This window comes from Colias philodice, chromosome 26 (genome assembly GCF_061535455.1).
Source record: "Colias philodice isolate Cphi_HAF_F1 chromosome 26, ilColPhil1 Martin Lab GWU primary, whole genome shotgun sequence".
NCBI lineage: Eukaryota > Metazoa > Arthropoda > Insecta > Lepidoptera > Pieridae > Colias > Colias philodice.
The window spans coordinates 1394670-1410268 of record NC_143111.1 but is presented as its reverse complement, the minus strand read 5'-3'; positions in this window follow the sequence as shown (position 1 = coordinate 1410268).

Genomic DNA, 15599 nt, shown 5'->3' with positions numbered 1-15599 from the left:
CGATGAAAGAGTTTTTCAGTCTTCTAGAGATAAGCGCGTTCGAGCAAACTTTTCAGTTTGTACTATTAGTTTAAATAAATAATTGTTATTAAAACAATGTTGCATTAATTACATCACTAAATGGGTCACAACGGCTAGTGATATCATTTGATTGCGGGCGGTGACTGCGTCGTAAATGTGAGCACCAGAGAGCCTTGCGTGTTCTCGCGGACATTATAACTGTGAAATGTACTAAAAGGAATTGGAGTGAGCAATTTGTTAGCTACTAATATAAAACTAGCTGCGCTCCGCGGTTACACCCGCGTGGCTCCGCTTCTGTTGGTCATAGCGTGATGATATATAGCCTATAGCCTTCCTCGATAAATGGGCTATCCAACACTGAAAGAATTTTTCAAATCGGACCAGTAATTCTTGAGATTAGCGCGTTCAAACAAACAAACAAACTCTTCAGCTTTATAGTATTAGTATAGGTTCATAGGAAAATACTACTAGGGTTATGTGAAAGAGTTATGTGTGAGTTAAAAGGACGTGGATGTGGATTGAGTTTGAAAGCTAAGATATGTTATTAATAGTTTAGGTAGCTAGTAAATAAAGATACTAATTCAGATGCACATGTAAATGTAGATAAAGATGCCGATGAAGATGTAGGTGATGTGTTTGATTTTTACTGCGAATAAATTCTTATTCTATTCTATTCTATTCTAGTTGAAGATATAGATCTAGATACAGATCTAGATGCAGATATAGATGAAGAAGCAGATTCAGACGCTAACGCAAATGTAGATGTGGATGGATGCAGATACAGATAGACACATACATACAGACCATAATCAACACCATCACTTATTCATTAGAATATGTTTGTACTATTAGTTTCTGCTAGCTGTATTTGTAAAACAGGTTCAGTATAAAATACTTTTTTAACTTGGGGTTCGTGCTATTGTTCGTCTGTATGTTTTCACACATGACATAAACCACGTTCCTTCAGCGATAAAGCGCTAGAGTGGCGATGAGTGGACTGGACGTGAATCGAACAAGTAATATAAACAATAATACGTCGTACAATAATACGTCGTTATACTCCCCTTTGTGTTGTTTATTATCTCGAGATTTATTTATCACTTCTACTTCTGGTATACGCTATGTTCTTAGTTTTACGGCTATAGACGTTTTAAAGTTATTTGTATAGTATTTGTTTGTTCCATATGGTGTTTCATTAACTTACGAAACTATGAATGAATGAATACTTTATTGTACACACCAAATGAAAGAAATAACAATTAAATAGGCGACTTTATGCTCGCGTAGTTATTTATCTATCGAAATATAATGTCCTTACCATTGCTACACTGCCATGTACACTAAACTTCAAATTTTTTTTTTATGCTGTAGGATAGCAAACGAGCAGACGTGTCGCCTGGTGTTGAGCGATACACGCTGTCCTCAGGAAAGGAAAGAGAGGGATATATCGGAAGGGTTAATTTGAAAGAGCCTTTTTCTATGACTGCGCGGGCGAAGCCGCGGGCAGAAACCTAGTTTTAAATAAATTTAATTAAATGTAGAGCTATTTAATAGTGTCATTCCATAAATATATAATTATTTTATGTATATATTACACATGTGTATTTAAAAACCCCGATAGACCCGTATAAAAATATTTTCTCCAGAAAATTCTATACAATTCTGCGAATCATGAACCGCGTTTTACAAAGCCGGTTAAACATAAAAGGGTATCGCGTTCCAGTAAAATATTAAACACACATTTCTTTGAGATGTAACAAAAGTGCGAAGCGAATAGATACCATTCTTCTTGTGTACAGTAACGTTGTTCAAAGAACTCTTTAACAAATCTCAGAAGCATTGTTAGGAGTGCCTTTTCGCGGTATTTCTCGCATGTTGAGAAAAACTGCAATATTATAGTAATGTGGGATTTTATTTTTATGTGAAAACTAGCGGTCCCGGGCTTCGCCCGTGGTACATAATTCGCAATAAAAAGTGGCCTATGTCCTTTCTCGGGTATCAAAATATCTCTATACCAAATTTCATGCAAATTGGTTCAGTAGTTAAGGCGTGATTGAGTAACAGAGAGACAGACAGAGTTACTTCCGCATTTATAATATTAGTATGGATGTGCTATTTATTAAATAGGTTTGAAGTTGGTGCCGAACATTAAGCACTTAGTATTAAGCCCGTGCACCGACATCAAACCTTTTTAATAAATAGCACATATAAATAATATGTAGTAAATATTATTGTCAAATCTTTTTTATTTCTTACTTTTCCGTTTTTGAAGTCGGTTGTTTTTAACGCAGTTATTTTTATTGGTGAATATTAAGCTTTCCGTGCGATTAGAGCTTTTTATGAAAATTAAGCTCTCCGTGTGATTAGAGCTTCTTGTGAAAATTAAGCTCTCTGTGCGATAAGAGCCTTTAATGAAAATTAAGCTCTGCGTGCGATTAGAGATTTTTGTGAAAATTAAGCTCTCCGTGCGATTAGAGCTTTTTGTGAAAATTAAGCTCACCGTGCGATTAGAGCTTTTTGTGAAAATTAAGCTCTCCGTGCGATTAGAGCTTATGAAAATTAAGCTCTCCGTGTGATTAGAGCTTTTTGTGAAAATTAAGCTCACCGTGCGATTAGAGCTTTTTGTGAAAATTTAGCTCTCCGTGCGATTAGAGCTTTTTTGTAAAAATTTAGCTTTCCGTGCGAATAGAGCTTTTTGTGAAAATTAAGCTCTCCGTGCGATTAGAGCTTTTTGTGAAAATTAAGCTCTCCATGCGATTAGAGCTTTTTGTGAAATTAAGCTCTCCGTGCGATTAGTTTTTTTGTGAAAATTAAGCTCTCCGTGCGATAAGAGCTTTTGTGAAAATTAAACTCTCCGTGCGATTAGAGCTTTTTGTGAAAATCAAGCTCTCCGTGCGATTAAGAGCTTTTTTGTGAAAATTGAGCTTTCCGTGCGATTAGAGCTTTTTGTGAAAATTAAGCTCTCCATGCGATTAGGGCTTTGAGTGAAAATTAAGCTCACCGTGCGATTAGAGCTTTTTGTGAAAATTAAGCTCACCGTGCGATTAGAGCTTTTTGTGAAAATTAAGCTCTCCGTGCGATTAGAGCTTTTTATGAAAATTAAGCTCTCCGTGTGATAAGAGCTTTTTGTGAAAATTAAGCTCTCCGTGCGATTAGAGCTTATGAAAATTAAGCTCTCCGTGTGATTAGAGCTTTTTGTGAAAATTAAGCTCACCGTGCGATTAGAGCTTTTTGTGAAAATTTAGCTCTCCGTGCGATTAGAGCTTTTTTGTAAAAATTTAGCTTTCCGTGCGAATAGAGCTTTTTGTGAAAATTAAGCTCTCCGTGCGATTAGAGCTTTTTGTGAAAATTAAGCTCTCCATGCGATTAGAGCCTTTAATGTAAATAAAGCTCTCCATGCGATTAGGGCTTTTTGTGAAAATTAAGCTCTCCGTGCGATAAGAGCTTTTGTGAAAATTAAACTCTCCGTGCGATTAGAGCTTTTTGTGAAAATCAAGCTCTCCGTGCGATTAAGAGCTTTTTTGTGAAAATTGAGCTTTCCGTGCGATTAGAGCTTTTTGTGAAAATTAAGCTCTCCATGCGATTAGGGCTTTGAGTGAAAATTAAGCTCTCCGTGTGATTAGTTTTCTGTGAAAATTAAGCTCTCCGTGCGATGAGAGCTTTTTGTGAAAATTAAGCTCTCCGTGCGATGAGTTTTTTGTGAAAATAAAGCTCTCCGTGCGATTAGAGTTTTTTGTGAAAATTAAGTTCTCCATGCGATTAGAGCTTTTTGTGAAAATTAAGGTCTCCATGCGATTAGAGCTTTTTGTGAAAATTAAGCTCTACGTGCGATTAGGGCTTTTTATGAAAATTAAGCTCTCCGTGTGATTAGAGCTTCTTGTGAAAATTAAGCTCTCCGTGCGATAAGAGCCTTTAATGAAAATTAAGCTCTCCGTGCGATTATAGCTTTTTTGAAAATTAAGCCTCCGTTTGATTAGAGCTTTTTGTGAAAATTAAGCTCTCCATGCGATTAGAGCTTTTTGTGAAAATTAAGCTCTCCGTGCGATTAGAGCTTTTGTGAAAATTAAACTCTCGGTGCGATTAGAGCTTTTTGTGAAAATTAAGCTCTCCGTGCGATTAAGAGCTTTTTTGTGAAAATTGAGCTTTCCGTGCGAATAGAGCTTTTTGTGAAAATTAAGCTCTCCATGCGATTTTATGCGGTTATTAATTCGGCCGGTATATTTTTTTTTTATGTATACGTACACCGATTACTCCGAGGTTTCTGAACCGATTTACGTGATTATTTTTTTGTTCGATGCGGGATGGTGTCGAATTGGTCCCATAAAATTTTTTTTTCGGATAGGCCCAGTAGTTTTTATTTTATGAGCATTTTTGTCTGTACTCGATGACTAAGTTGATATGTAGCAAGTAATTTTGATTCACTTCCCGGTAACCGATTGAGCTGAAATTTTGTATACTTATGTAAATTTGATAGCGATGAAACATTATCATGACATGAAGCTGATTTGATGAAGGAATCGGAAGGTGGCCATAGGAACTCAGTAATATATTGACTCAACTTTATCGAGTTTGGGCTCGTTTGATTCGTGTTGAAAAATACACTAAAAAGTATTAAATAAAAATAACTGCGTTAAAAACAACCGACTTCAAAAACGGAAAAGTAAGAAATAAAAAAGATTTGATATTATTAACTACTACATAATATTATTGTACATATTTCGCAATAAAAAGTGGCCTATGTCCTTTCTCTGGTATCAAAATATCTCTATACCAAATTTCATGCAAATTGGTTCAGAGTAACAGACAGACAGACAGAGTTACTTTCGCATTTATAATATTAGTATGGATATTTAGTTTATTCGCCATCGTAGGTAACTAATAAGATCCCACCGCATGATTAGTGCGTTCATAGTTTTTTTGCTAAAACCAAAATTTTATGTATTTTACAATTGGGAGAATCGACTGGGTTGCCAGTCAAAATTTGACCGCAAGCATTTATAATTAAATTTTTTTCTAATTGATTTTCGGAAAACTTTCGTTCACTTGTTATTTATATAAAATGTAGTCTACATCATGGCAAATCATATAAAGATTCTAAAAAATTGGTCAAATTTTGACTGGCAACCTAGTCGATATATTATAGTTATTCTCCTAACTATAAATATATATAAAAGTTTGGTTTTTGCAAAAAATCTGTGAACGCACTAATCCTGCGGTGGGATCTTAGACTATAATAGATTGATGCTAGCTTTAACTGTAAAGTGCAGCCTATGGGTCAATAAATTAAATATAATGTCGTTTTGTATTGGTTGACTTTTATTTGAAACTAGCTTCCGCCCGCGACTCCGTCCGCGCGGAAAAATTAAGATTTATTTATTTCTACGTATTTTTCCGGGATAAAAAGTATCCTATTTTATGCCCTGGATAATAAGGTATAATTATACCAAGTTTCATCGAAATCGAACCGTTAGTTTTTACGTGATGCCTTCACATACAGACTGACAGACAGACAGACAAAAAATTTTTTAATCACATATTTGGGTTTGGTATCAATCCAGTAACACCCCCTGCTATTTATTTTTTCAATATTTTCAAATTTCAGAATTGACCCTTCTACAGATTTATTATCTTCTTCTTATATATAAAATTCTCGTGTCACAATGTTAGTCTGCATACTCCTCCGAAACGGGTGGACCGATTCTCATGAAATTTTCTGTGCATATCGGGTAAGTCTGAGAATCGGCCAACATCTATTTTTCATATGTACCACGGGCGAAGCCGGGGCGGGCCGCTAGTATGTAATATAGATGTTCAATCCTTGATCAATCGTTTATTTGCTTTTATAGGTATTCTGTTATTTAACATAGTTCATACAAATAACTCAACTTTATGTAAACATTTACTCATTTTCATAAATTCACAGACGTTAAAAGTTATTACATAAAAAGTGACCTTATTGTGTATGTTGAATTTTTGTCCAAACTCTCTGTATTTGTACGTACGACCTTCGTACGAGTGCTCTATGTACGAATAGGTATAATTCATGTGACAATTATGAACGAAAGCTATGTCTTGTTTCACCCGTGGGACGTCCACTGTTGGACAAAGGCTTCCCTCAAGGATTTCCAGTACGACCGGTCAAAGGCGGCTGCATCCAGCGGCTCCCTGCCACTCGGAACAGATCATCTGTGGAAAGTCGTCCCACGCTTAGTCGCCCAGTTCGTGGCCTCCATTCCAGAACTTTTTTGCCCCAACGGCCATCGGAAAGCTATAAGCAGTGTTTGTTCCTATAACAATTAACTATGTATCCCGTGTTCTCATAATTATTTTGCAACACAAAGTATAGTTCTTTTAAACAGCACTATAAATTAACCGTCCCATAAAATTTAATCGTTTCACAAGTACATTTCATAGTATATTTTGAACTTTACGACTTCACCGGACCTCAAAATATTATCCCAAGCCTTTTATACATTTACTAGCGACCCGCCCCGGCTTCGCACGGGTGCAATGTTGATACTAAATACACTACAGAAAAACTGTGAACGTTGTATATAAAAACATAGCGACCCGCTCCGGCTCGCACGGGTATAAAATAGATAGCCGGGCGGCCGGCCGGTACCGCCGCAAACGCTACGTCCCGCAATTTTTAAATCTGTAATATCTTCGAAAATATTCACTTAAATCATACGGTGTAAAGGGCCATATAGATCTATATTAAATGAACAATGTATTCAAGGTATTTAATTTGTTAAGGATTAATGCTGTATTGGTGAAAATTTGCCATTATTTGTCGTAAAAAGTAAATGACAAAAAAAAGTTATTGTGGGTTATCCATAAGAGATAGACATATACCATCGCGGACTTTTCTGTAGATCTTTTCAATGTGTATAATACTTAGTACATTATTTTGATAAAACTCGTAGGGTTTAGCCTGCGTTTGCAATGTAAGCGGAGAAAATGTAATTTTTTACGACATCACATTAGAAATCTCAAAAATAACAGTACTTCTCCACTATTTAATGGATGTTATTATACATATAAACCTTTCTCTTGAATCACTCTGTCTATTAAAAAAAACCGCATCAAAATCCGTTGCGTAGTTTCAAAGATTTAAGCGTACAAAGGGACATAGGGACATAGGGACAGGGAAAGCGACTTTGTTTTATACTATGTAGTGATTTATGACCCCCGTGCTCCTGACGCCCGATTGTTTAATTAAAAATTAATAGCTCGTTGTGCAAACAAATTCCTTGAAAGCCTTTTTATTTTATCTTATTTCAACCCTTTTTTCTTCACGCGTTTTTCTTGACTTCTTAAATACATCGTTATTAATCTGTCTCTATCTATTTGTTTTGACTTCATGGCCTATATTCTACCAGTTAAAGACACGTAAAATGTATCTTAGTTTTAATAAGTTGGAAAGAAAATAATCTTTATTCTAATTACAATATTCAATTTATCTTCAAATCAATGTGTATAAGATCTGACTGAATTATATTTAAATGTATCTCTACGTTACAACAGAGACATTTATTTCCTCCACCTTATTTGTACAAATATTCCGAGTACACAGGTTATAGAAATTCAATTAGTAAAACTGACATCAAATGCCTATTACATCTAAACCAGACTCTTGTTTTTCACATTATATCTTTATAATTCAATAATCGAAAACCACTTCAACAACCAGACCATTTAAGTCGAAATTGCAACCGAGGCGTAAATAATCAAGCACGCATATCTCAGAATCGACAGCCCATAAAGTATTTACTCCTGGGTTCAATAAAACTCCACGACAGGCGAATCCCTGTCCCTTGGAAAGTAGCCAAGTGCATTGAGAAATGAATGCATTTTTCTGAATTATCAGACGCTTCAAGTCTACAACTAATACAGCCAAATTGGTGGGTCTGATTTATGGCTTCACATTTGTTGGACTGTTCATTTTAGCTCCTTGTTATTTATCCAAACGCGACGCCTTAGGTAAAATGAGGTATGAAATGTGAATAGTGGAATATAAAATGCAATGTTATTATCTGATGCACCGTGTGGTTCGCTTATTACTTTAAAATGAAAATTGAATGAAATAGCAAATAATTTCTTTCTTTTTTAAAAATTGTTTCTTTGTGCTTATTGATGCACGTATGCACGTATTGACGCATCGTTTAGTAAAAAAGGTTCGAAAAATTGTTTAGAAATACGTGAAAATTTTAGGCAAATTTTATTTCTTAATAATAAAGGCCTTGGAAGAACGTCTTATATATTATAAAATAATTACACAATTTGCGGCAATTTGGAATTAAATCTGCACAGTGCACACTCAGTTAGTGACCCATTATTGGGTATCTATTATCTCATATTACGCCAAATCGAAATACCGTATATACTTCATGATATTATTTTATTTTCCCATTTAGTGAAAAAGCACTGAATTACTGCTGAAAACAATAAAATTAAATATATTTTACGAATTGAAAACCGCAAATTTTAACCAACAAACACTCAAAAACAATTCGCGATAATTTTATCTGAAAAACGCCTGTAAGCTTAAACGGTGGGAATAACCGTTTACTTAGAGATTACTTTGGGTTTCATAAAAATAGTTTGAACTCAAATTTTAAATTAAAACAAGCACGGGAAGGAAGATCGCTGCAATTTTCTCCTACGGAACCCGTGAATGGCGACCGCAGGGCTTGGGAGTAGGAAACTGCGTTTTTTGGATGCGCTATTATTTATTTTTTAATAAAAACTATCTATTACATAAACAGTAGTAAATTCATTTTACGATTTACAAGTGAAGTGAACGAAATGATCAGGTAACCTGTAAAAGTATTACGAATTGAAAAGCTGTTTCCGTTTTTGGAATGTGGGTAAAATAAATAAGCAGTATTAAATTTTTTAATGATAATGTATTTGTAAATGGAGAGCTAATGTCATTTTATGAATTTTTAAACATGTTATAATACTCATTATGTCGAGATAAATGGTGAAAAGAAATAACCTTCTAAACAAATCAAACAAGTATCTATAGGCTGTTTATCGTTTTTTTAAGCAAATCACGTCCGTCAGCAAGAAAGATATTCACAAGAGACTTGCAGTTTTTAGGTTTGAGTTCATCGGAAAAAGGCCTACAAATTGTTTATTCTCAACGTGAACTGTTTTTGCTAAGATAAGAGCATTTTAGCGTACAAATCAGATGTTTATTTTAGGATTGTTTACAAATAGCCAGTTTCTTATACTGTGCCGGCTTCGCACGAATTGCCCTAGTATAACAAAAACTTATAAGTTATAACAAATACTTTATAAGATGAACAAATCGAGTGTAAAATCAATTAAAAAGTTTTCAATGTCGAAATTCCAGATTAATATGGTATAAGATAAAGATACTACATATTAGACTTATAAATGTAGTTAGCTACATCTTTCTCATATCTAACATAAAAATAAACAATAAAACCAACCGCATCCATTATTCGTACCTCACACCAAACCCAGTATGCCATTACCTCGATCTCGGAGGGAAATTGCTCCGCGCACTTCATTTTTCTTGTAAATTTCATTTTTTTTACACATTCACGTGTTTACTGTAGCGTTTGTTGTGCTGTGAACATTTAATGGTGAACGCTTAAGCTATAAGACGGGAATCTTATTACTGATACACTTAAGACATGAGTGCTAAAATGTGTGAAATTCATACGAGCTTTTTTTGTAGTAGAAGTACGGAAAATACGCTAATACGTGTAGTGAATATGATTGATAATGTAGGTAAAATGCATAATTTAAGAAAATATAGTAAATACCATCACTACATAGTATAAAACAAAGTCGCTTTCTCTGTCCCTATGTCCCTATGTATGCTTAAATCTTTAAAACTACGCAACGGATTTTGATGCGGTTTTTTTAATAGATAGAGTGATTCAAGAGGAAGGTTTTAGTATATAATTTATTATGCTTTAGACAAAGCGGGCGAAGCCGCGGGCGGAAAGCTAGTATTTAATATATTACACTCGTACGTAGCATGAAGATAGAAACTGCAAGGAGCTTAGTCACAATACAATGTATACCTAACGCTATGGTGAAATAGAAAAATATTACTATGATTTCACTGATAATTTTTTTTCATTATAAGACGATTCTATAGCCCATCTAGTCGGATCCTTTAGTCATCTTAAGTACTGGAAATTAATCTCCAGACCTCTCAGTGGTTGATTTGTGGGTAATCGTTTGCTTAGGATCTGGTTAGGTCTTTGAATAGCATATTATTCTTTCTTATAAAAAGCAAATTTTCAGTGAAAAGTGTATTTAATTTAAAACTTGATATGCGTATAATAATATTATTCATCGGTCTACAGAAATACAGTAGTAATTATATTATTTTGTTACAGATAATCTCCGAGACAAATACACCAGTTTTAAAGAGACCTTACAGCAAGTTCATGTTAAAGAATATCTTAGCCTATTTTCATTTCATAAAAGAAAGTCGATAAAAAATACATTAACAAATTAAGCGCGTCACATACGGTGAAGATACTATAATATTTTATCTTAAGATACTGTTATATTTTTAACAGGTCATTTGTAACAGGATGGCGGTTCTACAGGGGTCTTAGTACGCAATGACAAAAAGAAAAATGATGGTCCGAACGCTGATACCGGATGCGTTAAGATACTGTAATATAAAATATAACAGTATCTTAAGATAAAATATTATAGTATCTTCACCGTGTGTGACGCGCTTTAATGTATATTTAGGGAGCTAAAAAATACATATTTAAATTCGATTATACCCAAGGTCAAAGCGAAGGACACCAAAGTCATTTATAACAGTGTCCCCCTGACAATTTGGTGATATTACGTTAATTTTTCGCATATAACTTTTAATGGAATTGTTTAGTACAAATTAACACGCCTAATGAGAACGAAAAACTTTTTTAATTACTTCTCTGTCTCTTGTAATTGGCTTATCTAGAGTAATTAACATTGGAATAGATTTTGGAGGAAAATTCTCAATGTTTATGCGTCTTGATAATGTTACGCTTATTTCGATTTAAAATAAAGTATTTGAATGTGACTGTTTATTTTATTTATTTTCACCAATGTGATATATCACATCTTATTTATAAAATTCTCGTGTCACAATGTTAGTCTGCATACTCCTCCGAAACGGGTGGACCGATTCTCATGAAATTTTCTGTGCATATCGGGTAAGTCTGAGAATCGGCCAACATCTATTTTTCATATGTACCACGGGCGAAGCCGGGGCGGACCGCTAGTATATATATATATATTACTAACGTCAGTAATATGTATCGTCAGTAACAAGTGTCGTTAAACTTGTAGGTGCTGTAATATATTTCATTTTGTCTGAAATAAAATTCTTCTTGCTTATGCAGTCAAATAAACTCAATGTTCCATGCTATCGATGATATAAATTACTAGCGGTCCGCCCCGGCTTCGCCCGTGGTACATGTTTACGTTTTCTCTACATAAGAACCATCCTCGTACTTCAAGGAATATAATAAAAAAAGAATTATCGAAATCGGTTCAGCCGTTCTCGAGTTATGCGCTTACCAACACATTTTGCGATTCATTTTTATATATAAGAAGACTAGCAAACCGGGCGAACTCCGTTTCGCCACCAGAGACACCTTTTCTTTGCTATAAACCTCACGGAGCCCGAGAACTTTCCAACGAATGCAAAACCGTGGAAATCGGTTCGTGCATTCTGGAGTTATAGCGTCAGGAAGGAAAACCCGACTTATTTTTATATAAATTACTAGTTGCGCTTAGCGGTTTCACCCGCGTGGCTCCACTCCTGTTGGTCGTAGCGTGATGATATATAACCTATAACCTTCCTCGATAAATGGGCTCTAACACTGAAATAATTTTTCAAATCGGACCAGTAGTTCCCGAGATTAGCGCGTTCAAACAAACTCTTCAGCTTTATAATATTAGTATAGATTGAATGATTCGAAAGCCACAAGTAAACTGACTATTGTAGGCTATTTTAGTAACTATTTTGTTATTTCAAGTCAAGCCAAGTGAATCCGGGTAAAGTAAATATTACAGATTATAATGAAAATCTATAAGTTCAATTAAACTCAATAGCAATTATCTATGTAAAATGAGCAATAGGCAGAGATAAAAAAACATGTGTGCGTGTACTTATTATTTATTATTTTTCAAAAAACAATTTACTATATGCAACTTTACAGAAATACATCGAATCACGCGTGGTAGTGATAAGAAAAAGATGGCGCGTAACTGAAAAATGTCACGCGTAACGAAAAAATGTTACACTAAATTTTTTTCCAACCCTGATTAAGAAGTTTCACTTCAAAAAGTATTTTGTACAAAATGGCTGACCTTTATCTATGATTAGGACTGCTATTTAGCATACAAAAGCTCTGTATGGAGGTCTAATCTCCCTTGACTCAAAGCATGTAAATTAGATAGTAATAAAACTAAGCTGAATAAAGAATCGTGTTCATTATGTAAACTTATGTAATTTGGCCTTAGAAGTATATTGAATCGATTTTTAATAATGTTTAGATCTTTTATTAGTACTTATAAAGGATAAGAAAATTAGAAAAGCTTTAATCTCTTACGATGGAGTTTTTTAAAATTAGTTCATAATAATTTTTGGAAGGGAAACGTGAACTGAAAGTTATATATCTAAGGTCGGGTCATGGCAGTAACGTCACGTCGTGGAGTATGGCGACTTGGTATCTTTGAATCTTATCAAAGAAGTTTCACTTCTGACACGTGAGCTCGGCACACACGCTTTTTACCTATACCTTAAAACTTTTACTCTTCTTTATAATCGAGTAAAGCTTACTAATTGAGAAATGCCTTGAAAAAACTCAAAACTCTGACGCAATAAGTATTTATTAAAAAATTGGTTGTCTGTAAAGTCGGTTTACTGACGATAGTTGAACGTGACAACGTCCGATTGTGCTTCTTTGTTGCTTGTTCCCCGCTCTCGCTTGCACTTCAAGCCTTACATGGAACGCCTCAAAGCGAGGTAACGCCGCATGAGTCATGTTTTTTCGTGCGTGCAGCCGGCTCTATCGAATTATAAGACGTTGTCACGTCAAAACTCAACTTAATCATGGGTGTAAGCAATATTGTTATCATGAATATTGTAATTCATATATCCATACATCACGAAACAGATTTATGGCGACATATATTAATCATGGCGGATATATTATCATACAAATTACATCAACCCCTTGCCTCCTTGGAGACGTGTTATGTCATAGATCATAGAATAGCGAGTGTGTTTATGTAAGACTAGCTGTGCCCCTCGATTTTACCCGCATTGTTCCGTTCCTGTTGGTCTAAGAGTGATATATATATTATATAGCCTTCCTCGATAAATGGGCTATCTAAACACCGAAAGAAAGATTTTTTTAAATCGGACCAGAGTTCCCGAGATAAGCGCGTTCATACAAACAAACATACTCTTCAGGCTTATTATATTAGTATAGATTGCCATAAATCATAGTATACAGGGAATATATGGAATTCTGTATTCAATTCCCGATTAGGATAAGCCATAAGGTATAAAACAATTCAGTTTTGCAGTATAAAAATTTAATATTTTTTTCATTGACGAACCTAATATTTTTGAAAATTCATAATTAAAAGCGCTTGAAACCAATCATTAGGTATAAACAAATATTCATGACACTAAAATGATTCTTTTATGAGCGAAAATTTCCAGTGTGCATTAAAACGCACACGCATAAACCTATGTTGAAGCAATCTAATAATATTATTTATATTTAATTTAAATGACTTTTAATTATCAAGAAATTGTACCCAAAACATAATCCCACCATTATGTAACTGCAGAGCATTCTAGAAGCCGAATCGTTATTAAAATGAAGATAAACATTTACGTATTTCTTGTAAACACTTACCCTAATTGCTGCTATATTTTGTCAAACACTAATTAGGTTACAAAATCCAGATGGTACGAATAAACCCTTTCTAAGTACGATGTCGCTACTAATATACTGATACTAGCTGTCCCGGCAAAGGTTGTTTTACCTTTCTCTTATCACATAAGGGTATGAAAATAGATGTTGTCCGATTCTCAGACCTACCCGATATGCACCCATATAAGAATCGGTCAAGCCGTTTCCACAACACCGCGACACGAGAATTTTATATAATGGACTAGCTGCCCGGTAAACGTTGTTCTGTATTACTATTATCACTTATAGACCGGGAGATACTGACACAAAATTTCGAGTCATTTGTAACAGGATGGCGGTTCTACAGGGGTCTTAGTACGCAATGACAAAAAGAAAAATGATGGTGTGAACGCTGGTACCGGTGGGTTAGTCGCGTGGGCGTTAGTCGAACTCGTCGGAAAAATAGCGAAAGTCAAACGATTTGTAACACAAAAATTTTAGAATTTACCGATAGCCCATAAAAAAGAAGTAGGCGGTAGTGTCATGCCATACTTTTCCGGTATGACTTTCAGCCCGCCATACCGACGCGAATGTGTTGATTTTAAAAAAACAATTATTCAACCATTTGTACCAAGCTAACTTTTGCACAGGTAACCATCGTCGTGCAGCCATTTACGAAAATCGCCATGCCATACTTTTCGGACGATTCCAAATGGTCGCCATACCGCCGAAAATCTGCAAAATTTTTTTATTTCGCCTATCTTTTTGTACCAGTATTGCATTTGGCTTTTTGGAGAGTATTTGATAAAATGTGACCATTATTATATTTGCCATACTTCTAGTAGGGGGAAAAAGTGCTGTCATACTTGAAAAATAAATTTATTATTAATTTATATAATTGAAGATTTCCAACACCTAGATCTTTGAAATTTTGTATTTATATTCGTTGATCCTCAAACTTACAGGAAAAATAAGTGCCATACTGTTACAAATCGTTTGACTTTCGCTATTTTCCGACGAGTTCGACTAACGCCCACGCGACTAAGCCGCCGGTACCAGCGTTCACACCATCATTTTTCTTTTTGTCATTGCGTACTAAGAACCCTGTAGAACCGCCATCCTGTTACAAATGACTCGAAATTTTGTGTCAGTATCTCCCGGTCAGGGGTATGTCCTCGTACTTCAAGGAATATAATAAAAAAAGAATTATCGAAATCGGTTCAGCCGTTCTCGAGTTATGCGCTTACCAACACATTTTGCGATTCATTTTTATATATAAGAAGATATATGCGATTCATTTTTATATATGTATGGCGTTTAATTTAAAAAGTTAATTAATCCGGTGACAACATGGGTTGACGTGTCAACGTACCAAACAACGAACATCAATTAATAATCTACACGGTAGGTGAAGAACGTATACTGAAAATACTAAATTAAAATTTACAAAATATTCCCTGACGAGTTATAAATTCAATTTCAACTAGCAGTCGCAATGACGAAAACTAAATCCTTACTATGTTCTTGTTATTAAAAATGCACGTGTTTTCTACTAGTAGCTACTATAATATACGTAACAACAACAATAATAAGTTTACAGCTTCCAAATACGTCACCCGAACAAATAAACAACTTATTTTCAATAAAATATCC